General features: G+C 40.5%; 1 protein-coding gene across 2 annotated transcripts in view; it reads left to right on the forward strand.

Moving 5' to 3' along the window:
- YWHAE (tyrosine 3-monooxygenase/tryptophan 5-monooxygenase activation protein epsilon) overlaps positions 1–13,203 on the forward strand; it is a 54,596-nt gene that overhangs the window by 11,221 nt on the left and 30,172 nt on the right. The gene's annotated exons all lie outside the window — the stretch shown is intronic.

The raw sequence follows: 13,203 nt of genomic DNA on the forward strand, positions 1-13,203 counted from the left end.
TAGACACTTGGGATTCATCATTAAACAAAATAGACAAAGGGTCTCTTCAAGGAGTTTATATTGCAGTGAATGTATAAACGTTTTTAGAATTATTTCTTCTGTTAGTATGTGTAATTGAGTTAATTTGAATTAGTAACAACAGTGATGTTTAATAAAGGCACCATACCTATTGCTGGTCCCTGTCCTGTATCAAGGACTAGAAAACTACAAATGTACTTTATTGACTGCTATGGTCAAGTAGTGCTAACAAACTGAAAAGCTTTAAAAAGTTTTCATTGACTCTGTGATAATAAAATTCTCTAATAACATCTATTAATTATGCCAGGTACTTATTATTTCTCTCAATCCTCAAAAAAAACCCCTGCAAAGTAGATATGCCACTTATTTTACAGGTAAGGATTAAGAACATTAGGAAAGGTGGCAATAAATAGGTAACATCACTGGGACGGATGTTGCACTCCCAGGCTGATAGCTTCTGTGCTTGTATGTAAACATTAGTCCAGTCTCCTTGAAGCTCTTATTTCTGTTCCATAGATTTTAATTTTGTAACTTAGAAGTTCCTTTGAAGAGTCTTTTGACTTAATTTCTCTGTTTAGCATTTTTTTCTTTTGAGAGGGAGAGTGGGGAGGGGCAGAGAGAGAGGGAGAGACAGAATCCCACGCAGGCTCTCCCAAAGTGGGACTTAAACCCACGAACCGTGAGATCATGACCTGAGCTGAGATCAAGAGTTGGACATCCAACTGACTGAGCCACCCAGGCGCCCGTTTGTAAAAAATTAAAAAAAAAAAAAAAAGTTTGTTTAATTTTGAGAGTGCCTGCGCGTGAGTTGGGGAGGGGCAGAGAGACAGAGGGATAATCCCAAGCAGGCCCCAAACTGCCAGTGCAGAGCCTGATGGTGGGCCCAAACCCACTAGTTGTGAGATTATGACCTGAGCAGAAACCAAGAGTTGGATGCTTAACTTTTCTGAGCCACCCTGGGCGCCCCTAGCATTTTCTTTCATATGAAGGAGACAGGGGTGTGGAGGTCGAGTATATTTTCCAGTGGAGAGGCAACAAGAGATAGTAGAACAAGCACTGGACAAGAAGTCATTAAATTTAGGGGGCAGTTTGTTACGTTCAGATTTTATGTGGATCACTCTCTTGAGACATGGTTACTTTCAAGGCCTGTTTTTATCATCTGTATAATGAGAGATTTTATTTTATTTTATTTTTTTAGTATTTATGAGAGTATGTGTGCGAGCTAGTGGGGAGAGAGTGAGTCTTTTCTTTCTTTCTTTTTTTTAACCTTTTTTAGTGTATTATTTATTTTGAGGGAGAGAGAGAGAGAGAGCGCACATGTGTGTGTCTGTGAGAGTGACAGTGAGTGGGGGGAGGGGCAGAGAGCATCCCTAGCCAGCTTCCTGCTGTCTGCAGAGCCCAACAAGGGGCGATCTCACAAGCTAGGAGATCCTGTTCTGAGCTGAAATCCAAGTTGGACGCTTAACTGACTGAGCCACCCCAGACACCCTGAGAGGAAATCTTAAGCAGGCTCCACAGATAGTGTGGAGCCCGACTTGGGGATTGATCCCACGACCCTGGCTGGGATCACAAGCCGAGCCAGAATCAAGAGTGTGACACTCAACCAACTGAGCCACCCAGGCACCCTGAGAGATTTCTTTTCTGAAAGTTATTTAATGAATTTGCAGGCTGAAACTACTTATTTTGTTGATTTATTTATTTGTTATATATATTTAAATGTTTACTTTTGAGGAGAGTGAGTGCAAGCAGGGGAGGGGCAGAGAGAGGGGAACAGGGGATTGGAGGCCGGCTTCCACGCTGACAGCAGAGACCCCGATACAGGGCTCGAACTCACAAACTGTGAGATCACGACCTGAGCTGAAGTCAGAAGCTCAGCTGGGGCCTCTGAGGCTGCAGCTTATTAAAAAAAAATATTTTTTTTGTTTTTTGCATTTATTTATTTTTGAGACACAGAGAGTGAGTGGGGGAGGGGCAGAGAGAGAATGAGACAGAATCGGAAGCAGGCTCCAGGCTCTGAGCTGTCGACACAGAGCCTGAGGCAGGGCTCGAACCCACAAACTGAGATCCTGACCTGAGCCGAAGTTGCACGCTTCTGAGCCACCCAGGCGCCCCTGCAACTTTTAAAATCTTTGCCTTGTGACAAGTGGATGGAGAGCTAGGAAATGAATCTAAATTCAGATCTAGATTACATCTACAACTTTGGTTTTTTGATCCAGCCATCTTAGCTACTGATTTCATTGAATAGAAAACTTCCATTCTCAAAATTTGCATTTCTACATAAATTATTTATTTAAATTTTGTTGTATAAATTGCCCCATTTATTATAGGCTAGCAATGTTTCAAATGGTGGAGCTTCTTTCAGCTCCTTCAGTCTTCTCATGATTGACTTTGCTGTGACAGCAGATGTGGTGTTGTAGTTCCAGGCACCACCCGCTCGCTATGGTTTGCATGCAGGAACCACAATGCCAGATCCCCACAGCTCATCTTTTCATCTTGGTTTTGCCACACAAGGAGCAAGTGTACTTGTGTGCTGGCTTGTTTCTTTTTAAAAAATTTATTTTATTTTTGAGAGACCAGAGTGCAAGTGGGGTAGGAGCAGAGAGAGAGGGAGAGACAGAATCTGAAGCACAACTGACAGGCGCTCAACTGACTGAGCCACCCAGGCACCCCTCCCCAAACCTTTTTTTTTTAATGTTTTTTATTTTTATATTTTGAGAGAGAGAGAGACAGAGTGCACGCAGGGGAAAGGCAGAGAAAGAGAGGGAGACAAGGAATCCAAAGCAGGCTCCAGGCTTCAAGCTGTCAGCACAGAGCCTGATGTGGGGCTTGAACCCACAAATGTGAAATTATGGCCCAAGCCGGAGTTGGACGCTCAACCAACTGAGCCACCCAGGCGCCCCATGTGCTGGCTCATTTCAGTCTTCACCATTTTCCTGAGGGAGGCACCATAACATGTCCCATGTTTATTGACAATTCCGACTTTGTTGGTGCGTGTAGCCATGTCACCGCAAACTATGTCCAAGCCCAGGGAGGACAAATTTGCATTTATATTTCTGCTTGTGTTGAATGAATTATGAGGTTGAACTATATGAAATTGCCAATTTCAGTCAATTTTTAGTTGAAGTATAGTGAACATGCATGGGATACTAGTTTGGGTGTACAACGTTGTGATTCAGTAATTCTGTACATTGTGCAGTGCTCACCACAATAAGTGTAGTTTGTCACCATACCAAGTTATATTATTGACAATATTTTTTATGCTGTATGTACTTTATAGCATTGTGACTTATTTATTTTACAGTTTTTTTAAATGTTTATTTGAGACACAGAGCAAGAGTGGGCGGGGGGGGGGGCAGAGAGCGAGGGAGACACAGAATCCGAAGCAGGCTCCAGGCTCTGAGCTGTCAGCACAGAGCCCAACATGGGTCTTGAACCCACAAACTGCGAGATCATGACCTGAGTCGAAGTCAGACGCTTAACTGACTGAGCCACCCAGGCTCCCCCCACCCCCCCCCCCCCCCCCCCCGCCCCTTTTTGTTTTTATTTGAGAGAGTGAGCATACTCATGCATATAAGCAAAGTAAAGACAGAGGGAGAGGGAGGGACAGGAGCCCGACGCTGGGCTTGATTTCATGACCCTGAACTCATGACCTGAGCAGAAATCAACTGAGCCACACAGGTGCCCCATGACTTATTTATTTTATAATTGGCAGTTTGTACCTCAATTTCAATCATTTTTCACCTGTAAAAATGATCATTTCATGTGGTACAACCTAAGTTAAGTGGTGGTTGGAAGGTCTGGAAGGTGAGCTCTTAATATACCCAAAGAGGCATCAAGTTTTAAGGAAGTACCGGGGTTACTGAGGTATTGTACATGAATATTTTCTGAGGTTGTTTTTGCTTTTTGTACGTACTTAAATAGATTTTACCTATTTTAATTTTCTAGGTCTTTTTTTCTCTCAATAATTGATTCAAATTTGCTGTTTGCAGCTTTTTGTTTGTTTGTTTTTAATGTTTATTTTAGAGACAGAGCACAAGCGGGGGAGGGGCAGAGAGAGAGAGGGAGACAGAATCTGAAGCAGGCTCCAGGCCCTGAGCACAGAACCTGATGCAGGGGCTCGAACCCAGGAACCATGAGATCATGACTTCAGCTGAAGTCGGACACTTAACCGACTGAGCCACCCAGGCATCCCTGTTTGCAGTTCTTTTAATGCAGCATTTTAAGGGTCACTGGATAGTATAACTTCTGAAACTGTGCAACATAGGTACTGCAGATAAATTTAGAAAATTTTGGAGGAAAGGTGGCAAACATTTTCCCCCTCCCTCAAACAAAATGAGTGGAATTTACCCTTTTTTTATTAAAACATTTTTTTCTTAAAGTTTTCTTACTATCTTGAGAGAGAGCACGAGCAGGGGAAGGGGAGAGAGGGGGGAGAGAGAGTGAGAGAGAGAGGGAGGGAGAATCCCAAGCAGGCCCTGTGCTGTAAGCATGGAGCCAGATGAGGGGTTCACATTCAAGTATCATGAGATCATAACCTGAGCTGAAACCAAGAATTGGATGCTTAACTGATTGAGCCAGCTAGGTGCCTTGGGATTTATCCCCCACCCCCATTTTTTTTTTTGGCTAGTTGTTTGAAGAGAATGGAAAAGGCCACTATGCTCACTTTTCTTTCCAGAAGAGAATTGGTCTTGATATAGTTATAAGAAAATGTTCGGATTTATTAGATTATATGGTAGTAATATGTTCCTCACCTGTAGCCAGTAGAATCCCATTTATAAATGTGGAATTTTTCTTATAATTCTGTATTTATTTTAAAGAACTGATATCCTCCCTCTTTCCCCTCCCTCATTGTGAGATTCTTCTGTTTCTTTCTAGCTTTGGAATCTAACAAACCCTTAACTTACTGTTCAGCCTTCTACCTTTAAAAAAAAATTTTTTTTTTAGTATTTATTTTTGAGAGAGAGTGTGAGTAGGGGAGGGGCAGAGAGAGAGGGAGACCCAGAATCTGAAGCAGGCTCCAGGCTCTGAGCTGTCAGCACACAGCCGGATGCAGGGCTTGAACCCACAAACCGTGAGATCATGACCTGAGCCGAAGTTGAACGCTTAACTGATTGAGCCACCCAGGCACCACCACCAACCTTCTACTTTTTAATATGGCCATTGAACATGTTCAAATGTTACTTAAAAAAAAAAAATTTTTTTTTAATGTTTGTTTTTGAGAGTGAGAGACTGAAGGCAAGCAGGGGAGGAGCAGAGAGAGAGGGAGACAGAATCTGAAGTAGGCTCCGGGCTCCAAGCTGTCAGCACGGGAGCTCATATGGGGCTTGAACTCACTAACTGAGAGATCATGACCTGAGAGGAAGTCGGATGCTTAACAGACTGAACCACCCAGGTGCCCTCAACTGTTATTTAATCAAGGAATAGAGCAAATAAAACAATGCTGAGCATAAGAAAAATAACTGTTTGTAACCTCTTGCTAGACTAACACTTTATAAAGGGCTGGATAGGAAAGAAGCTGTAGGAACTTAATGAGACAGTAATACGGCCCTCTATTTTCCTTTTTCTTTCTTTTTCTTTTTATTCTTTATTTTTCAGTTTTAGAGAGCGAGATGGGGAGAGGGGCAGAGGGAATTCCAAACAGGCTCCGTGTTGAGTGCAGAGCCTGACGCGGGGCTCGATCCCACGACCCTGGGATCGTAACCTGAGCAGAAATCAAGAGTCGATGCTCAACAACTGAGTCACCCAGGTGCCCCTTTTCTTTTTCTTTATGTATCTTTTCAGTGTGTGATTTGTAAGGCATGTAATTTGGGGGCACTGGGGAACGGCCACAGGAGACGTTGGTTTTTTTCTCTAGACGATTTGCTGTTAAATTGGTTTTTCCTCTTCCTGACAGTTAACAGATAACCATTAACATGGTCCTTTATGCCTTTGTCTTTTATTCGTCATTGCTACAACTTGCTTATGACTTTCTTGATTTAGTTTTCCTCCATTCAGAATGTTATTTGCCAACATTTCTTTAGTCATTTTGTCTTTACTTTTTATTCTTGTCTATCAGACTGCATTAATATTGTTACCCAGTTTTCTTTCCTATGCCTTAAAATTTTTTTTTTAACGTTTATTTATTTTTGAGATAGAGACAGTATTAATGGGGGAGGGTCAGAGAGAGAGGGAGACACAGAATCTGAAACAGGCTCCAGGCTCTGAGCTGTCAGCGCAGAGCCTGACGCGGGGCTCGAACTCACGGACCGCGAGATCATGACCTGAGCCGAAGTCGGATGCTTAACCGACTGAGCCACCCAGGCGCCCCTCTTTCCTACGCTTTTAAAAGCTGAAAGTTTTGGAATACTAGTAGTAATATGTAAAGCAGTGTATTTTATTTTAGTTCTGTATGACTTTGAAGATAATAGATTAAGAGAATGGCCTATTGTAGAGGTCTTCACATCAAGTCTTGATTGATTATCAAGTAGACTTATTTGACTAATCAAGATGTGATTTAAATAATTAAAATTACTTTTTTCTCTTATTTTTATTTGACATCAAGTATTTAAGCTTAAAAATCTGAAAGTGTTTTTTTAAATTTACTGACACTTGTGAAGCAGAGAGGAATTGAGGACAATCATTACTAAAAATAGTAGCTGGCTAAAGTGCATTAAAATTGACTTGAGTAACTTGGATATTTTCCAGCTAAAGCCTCTATCTAGTATATTTTCTGTATTTTTTTTCAGTGTAGATGTATATTTGTGGAAAATTTGAAAAACCAAAGGTGGGAAGAAAACTTGTATTAACTGATGTGTTCTGTGCAGATTTTGTTTTGTTTCACTATTTCATTGTTTTTTATATATCTTTTTTATATATGTCTTTAAAAAATTTTTTTTTAGTAATCTGTACATCCAGTCTGGAGCTCAAACTCAAGACCTTGAGATGAAGAGTTGCACGTTCTTCCAGCTGAGCCAGCGAGGAGCCTGTTTTTTTTTTTGTTGTTTTTTTTTTTAACGTTTATTTATTTTTTTGAGACAGAGACAGAGCATGAACGGGGGAGGGTCAGAGAAAGAGGGAGACACAGAATCTGAAACAGGCTCCAGGCTCTCAGCGGTCAGCACAGAGCCCGACGCGGGGCTTGAACTCACGGACCGCGAGATTATGACCTGAGCCGAAGTCGGCCGCTTAACCGACTGAGCCACCCAGGCGCCCCCGGAGCCTGTTTTTTATATACCTTTTTATCTCGTTTTGCACAGTTTTGTATTATGGACATTTTTCTTCTATCACGAACTATTTTGTAAATATTCTTATTGGCTGTGTAACATCCAGTAACAAACGTTTTTGGCTAGTATATTGCTAGTAATACTGCAATGAAATACTTACATTCAATGTAGCATTTTCTGTAATTTGGGCTATTTGCTTAGGAGAGATTTTGAGGAGTGGAATTTGCTGGTCTAAGTAAACAAACCTGGGGTGCCCATGGCTCAGTCAGTTAAGTGTTTGACTTTGGCTCAGGTCATGATCTCATGGTTCATGAGTTCGAGCCCTTCCTCCCGGCTCTATGCTGACTGCTCAGAGCCTGGAGCTTCCCTTGGATTCTGTGTCTCCCTCTCTTTACTCCTCCTCCACTTGCTTGCATGCCCTCTCTCCCTCCCTCAAAAATAAACATTATAAAAAAAGGTAAATAAACCTGAGGCCTTTGGCTTCTGTACCATCCTTTTCTGAAAGGAGCTTTTCATTTTACAGTACAACGAGTTCATGAATGCTCAGTGCATATAATGTTTTCACTACAAGAACTCATGTATTTAAATATTTTAAACATTACTTAAAATGTGAAACGCATGTCTGTTTTAATTACAAAAGCTAAAATTAAATGTTATAAAGTCCAATAGTACAGCCCTGTCAAATAGATACAGCTTCTCTGTACTGCCAGAAGTAATTATTGTTATTGTTAATGGTTTGAATATACTTCGAGAATTTTGTCTTTGCTCAAGTGTCCATGCACGTACAAACACAGGAAGATACTTCCATTTTATAGACCCCAACATGCTATTGATTTGACATACATTATTACTTTGTATAACACCAATAAAGAAAAATGCTGCCAATTCCACCATTGATCCATCACTAAGAAAAATCTGGATCGTATGGATGTTAATATGGAAAGTTTCCTAAAAGAGTGGATGTACACATCTGTATTACATTTTTTCATGGAAACATACATATCATTTAGCAACATACCTTTTTCTCACCAAAACATTGTAGATATTAAAAAATACTTTAGAAACCAATTGGATGATGGGTTTAGCCAGACTAACATGAAAATTTAAAAAATGGTGTGTTACTCTAGGTCAGTCTAACGACTAAAACAAAAACGTCTGGAGTGCCTGGGTGGCTCAGTCAGTTAAATGTCTGACTGTTGGTTTTGGCTCAGGTCATGATTTGAGGGTTCGTGGGTTTCAGCCCCTGGTCACTCTTGTCCAAGTTGGCAGTGTAGAACCTGCTTGAGATTCTCTCTTTCCTTCTCTCTCTGTCCCTTCCCTGCTCACTCCTCTCTCCCTCTCTAAAAATAAATAAACTTAAATTTTTTTTTCTTTTTGTTAAATTACAGAAATGTTCAACATTTTTTAAGAAGGATTTTTATTTTTTTAATGTTTTTTCATTTTTCTTACGGTTTGTTTTTGAGAGAGTGGGGGAGGGGGAGAGAGGGAGAGAGAAAATCCCAAGCTGCCTCCCCACTGTCAGTGCAAAGCCCCATGCAGGGCTCAGTCTCAGAAACCGGGAGATCACGAGTTGGAGGCTTCACGAACTGAGCCACTCAGGTTCCCCTTCAAACATTTTTTTTTAAAAAGTTTGTTTATTTTTTAAATGTTTTATTTTTGACAGAGAGCTTGAGCAAGGGAGGGCAGAGAGAGAGGAGGGAGACAGGATCTGAAGCAGGTTCTGCACTGAGAGCACAGCCCGATGCGGGGCTCGAACTCACGAACTTATGAACCATGAGATCATGACCGGAGCCAAAGTCTGATGTCCAACAGACTGAACCACCTAGGCATCTCTAAAGTTTATTTATTTTGAGTGACAGAGAGAGAGCGAGAGCGAGCGAGCACTCATGGGCCAGTGGTGGAGGGGCAGAGAGAGGGGGTGAGAAGAGAGAATCCTAGCTCTCAGCAAGGAGCCCACAGCAGGGCTTAGTTTCACAGACTGAGATCATGACCTGAGCGAAGTCATGACCTGAGCGAAGAGTTGGACGCTCAACCCACTGAGCCACCCAGGTGCCCCAAAAGAAAAACTCCTTAAAGAATTTCAGTGTGCAAACAGCATTGAGAACCACTGGAATCGATCATTGTTTCTCATATGCCTGACTGAATTAGAGTAACTGAGTGTGCTTATTAAAAATTCAGGCATTTGGGGGCGCCTGGGTGGCTCAGTCGGTTGGGCGTCTGACTTTGGCTCAGGTCACGATCTTGCGGTCCGTGAGTTCGAGCCCCGCGTTGGGCTCTGGGCTGATGGCTCAGAGCCTGGAGCCTGCTTCCCATTCTGTGTCTCCCTCTTTCTTTGCCCCTCCCCTGTTCATGCTCTCTCTCTCTGTTTGTCTCAAAAATAAATAAATGTTAAAAAAAAAAAATTAAAAAAAAAATTCAGACATTTGGTCTGTACTCGAAACCTAATGCGTATCTCGGGGTATACGGCTGCTTTTGAGTAGATGACCTGTAACGTTCCCTTCTAGAGAGAGGCTGTCTCAACTGTTTTTTTCAGCAGTTAAGTAATTGTCAGGGATCTTGAGTTTGAGAATATTGGAAGCTATGTAGCAGTACTGCATAGCTTTTTTTGTCTAATTTTTGTCCAGCTTTGAACAATGAGTAATGGTTAGTTATGTGGGTATATTTGCCCAAGTGCAGTAATAAAGGATTACTTTCTGTCTTGCAGATGATAGAATATGTAGCATAACTTTAGATTTAAATTTAGCTGTAAATGCTAATAATCATATTTAATCTGACTTAAAAAATACTATTTATCTTGTTTTAGAGTTGGCACTGCATACCTTATGGGCTTCTTAATGTTTCTTCCCTTCATTTGTTGATTTCTATCATTTTCCCCTGTATCAACATCTATTTTTATATTACATTTTGATCATTTGATATAATTAGGAATTCCTCTCTTGGTACCTTCAAAAGCATTCCTAAGGATTTCTCCTGTAAATCCATTCTTGGGCTTTTTAATCAATAGGTATTTAGTGAGTTTTGAGAATGAGTTTCCCCTTGTGAATGATAAAAGAATGTACTATAATACTCAACGTAAAGGATCTTACGGTCCCCCTTTAAGGAGAATTGTGGCTAAAAACAAAATGATTTTGCTAGCTTATGTGATACAGGAATTTGAGAAAAGGGGAATTGAGGATAGCATTGTGAATAATTATTAGGGAAAGCTTGAGTAATAGGCGAGCTATCCAGTGGATAAGATTTGGGTAGTGAGAGAGGAAGGTTCTTTCAGATATGTAATCAAGAGTGCAGTATTGGAATTAAGCATGTGAGGCCTAAGAATGGAGTTATCTGGGCTAGAAAGAGGAGATGGAGTTAGATGATGCAAAAGGTTCTATTTATTAGGCTAGATTCTAAACCGTGTTCTTTATTTAGCTCATTACTGCATCAAGCACATTGTTAACATTCCTCTGAGGGCTTACATCCTCCTGGATTCCTCTGTCCCCCTTTTTTTAAATCTTGGAAGACAGGCAAGCAAAGAAAAGGATTTTTAAGATGCTGTTGAGTTCTGTTACTTGCTACAGAATTTGCCTATGCAGTCTTCCTTTTAACTCTCAGAACCTAGTGAGAGGTGGGTATCTCTGATCAGGAAGCAGTCTTATAGAGATTACCTGACATAGGTTAAATAGCTTGTAAATAAATATGTACGGCAGGAAGAAAGTCTCATCTGAGTCTTTCTGGCTGTAAAGGTGGTGTTTTCCTAGCATGCTATGTTTCTCAAAGTGTGTGTGTGTGTGTTTTGGTCCACTTACTAAGAGTACAAGTGAGAATTGTGGAAGTGTTACTAGAATTGAATAGGACCTCTTTAGAGAGGCTTCCCAGACATATTTTCTATTTTAAAAATCCTATTTCCTCCAACACAAAGTATACTTCTATTGACTTCTAAGTTAATTTATTAATTCTGTCCACTTGAAGCCGTTTAAACTCTTGCTTAAAAATCCCAGGAGACGCTTCAAATCTTGCAAAATTATTTACTTCAAATTTCCTTCCTTTATAACTTGTAAAAATTTATTTTTTAAAAGTATTTATTTTTGAGAGAGAGCGTGCAAGCTGGGGAGGGGCGGGGGGGGGGGAGAGAATCCCAAGCAGGCTCTTTGCACTGAGCGCAGAGCCAGATACGAGGCTTGAACCCACAAACTGCGAGATCATGACGTGAGCTGAAATCAAGAGTTGGTCACTTCACCAAGTGAGCCACCCAGGTGCACCAAGACTTTTTTTTTTTATAGATTGAATTACAGTTTTGAGTAATGCAAAATCTTAAACTATGTTTTAGCATCTCCTAGAATTCCTTAGTGATTTGGAAGCCCACTCAGGTGCAAATAGACTTTAAAATGATGGCACCACAAACTTTGAGTAGACTTAAGCAGTCGAATTATTTATGATAAAGTTAAAATTGTCAAATTTGGCAGGGATTTAATGTTTAACAACCATTATAAGTTAGTTTAGCTAAGAATGTTTTGTAACCAATTTAATCTCATAGGTTTATTAGAGTGTAGTTATGTCAAAAATCATGTTCCATAGGGATTATACTGAATTTGTTGTATGGTTAACTGATACTGTACTCTCCCTTAAGATTGTCAAATGAAAATTTATTTTCCATGCTTTATGGTACAGAACTGGTACCTCCAATGGAGTATTTGTCGATGTGATAAAGTGCATGGTATTTAGAAATATCTGTGTATCTATGTATTCCTAAATGTTTTTTTCTTTCATTTTTAAAAGTTTATTTCTGAGAGAGAACACAAGCAGGGGAGGTGCAGAGAGAGAGGGGGACAGGGGCTCAGAAGCAGGCTCTGCACCGATGCAGGACTCAAACCCAGGAACCATGAACGAGATCATGACCTTAGCTGAAGTTTGGTGCTCAACTGACTGAACCACCTAGGCACCCTGGTGTATTCCTAAGTATTAACAGCAGAGTCTTTGCTACTAAGTTATTTGGATCTTTTATAAATCTGTAAGGCAGAGTATTGATTGTCATTGAATTATCTATGAATTGGCTGTTTAGAGATTGTCCAAATTTCGTTTGGCTGATAATTTCAGCCATTCCTTGGATATTGTGTAAGTCCATTAGTTCTAAAAGAAGCATAATACCTGAACTTTGACATATATAATTTTTTTTAAGGTGTATTTATTAATTTTGAGAATCCCAATCAGGCTCTGTGCTGTCAGCTGTAAGCCTGACACAGAGTTGGAACCCATGAACCGTGAGATCATGATCTGAGTAGAAATCAAGAGTCAGATGCTTAGCTCACTGAGTCACCCAGGCACCCCACTATGTGTATCTTTTAAAAATAATGTCTGCTTTGACTTGACAGCCTGTTTTTTTTTTTTTTTAATTTTAGTGTGGTTTCATTGGCTTTTCTTTTTCTTTTATATTGATACACTAGTGCTTCCTCCCCTCTTTTCACAACTTCTGTACTTAGAAGGGCCATGTGAGCTGTTTATCGGTGAAATGTGAGCAGCACTTACGTGCGTAACTGTAGAGGCAGTGAAAACCCCTTTCCTGATTTTTTGTTTTTCCTTTTTCTGCTTTGACCAGGAATCCTCAACTATCAAAAGGCATAGTTCCTCACTAAAGAAACCTTGTGTGAAGTCTCTGAAATTTGGGGAGTAATTTTGTTCCCAAGCATAATCCTCCCCCCCAGGCTATTGATTCTTTAGAAAAGGTTTAAACCTGTTTACAGCCTCTTTTGTGTTTTCAAATTGAGATGCTAAGTAGATTTCATCCAGGCTACTCTGCTTTCTAGAATTTTAGGGGATTGTTTAAAATTTATATGCTAACTTTTCTGAAGATGAGTAAAATCATCCTTTGACTGTTATCTTAAATATGTGCATGCCAAATGAAGGACATTTTACTTCTCTGGTAGCTTCAGAATATGAATGAATAAAGAGGCGTGATACTTCACCATTTCTGTGTAGACTGATTCTCTGGTGGAGTTCCTTCTCT

Source organism: Panthera leo, chromosome E1 (genome assembly GCF_018350215.1).
Source record: "Panthera leo isolate Ple1 chromosome E1, P.leo_Ple1_pat1.1, whole genome shotgun sequence".
NCBI lineage: Eukaryota > Metazoa > Chordata > Mammalia > Carnivora > Felidae > Panthera > Panthera leo.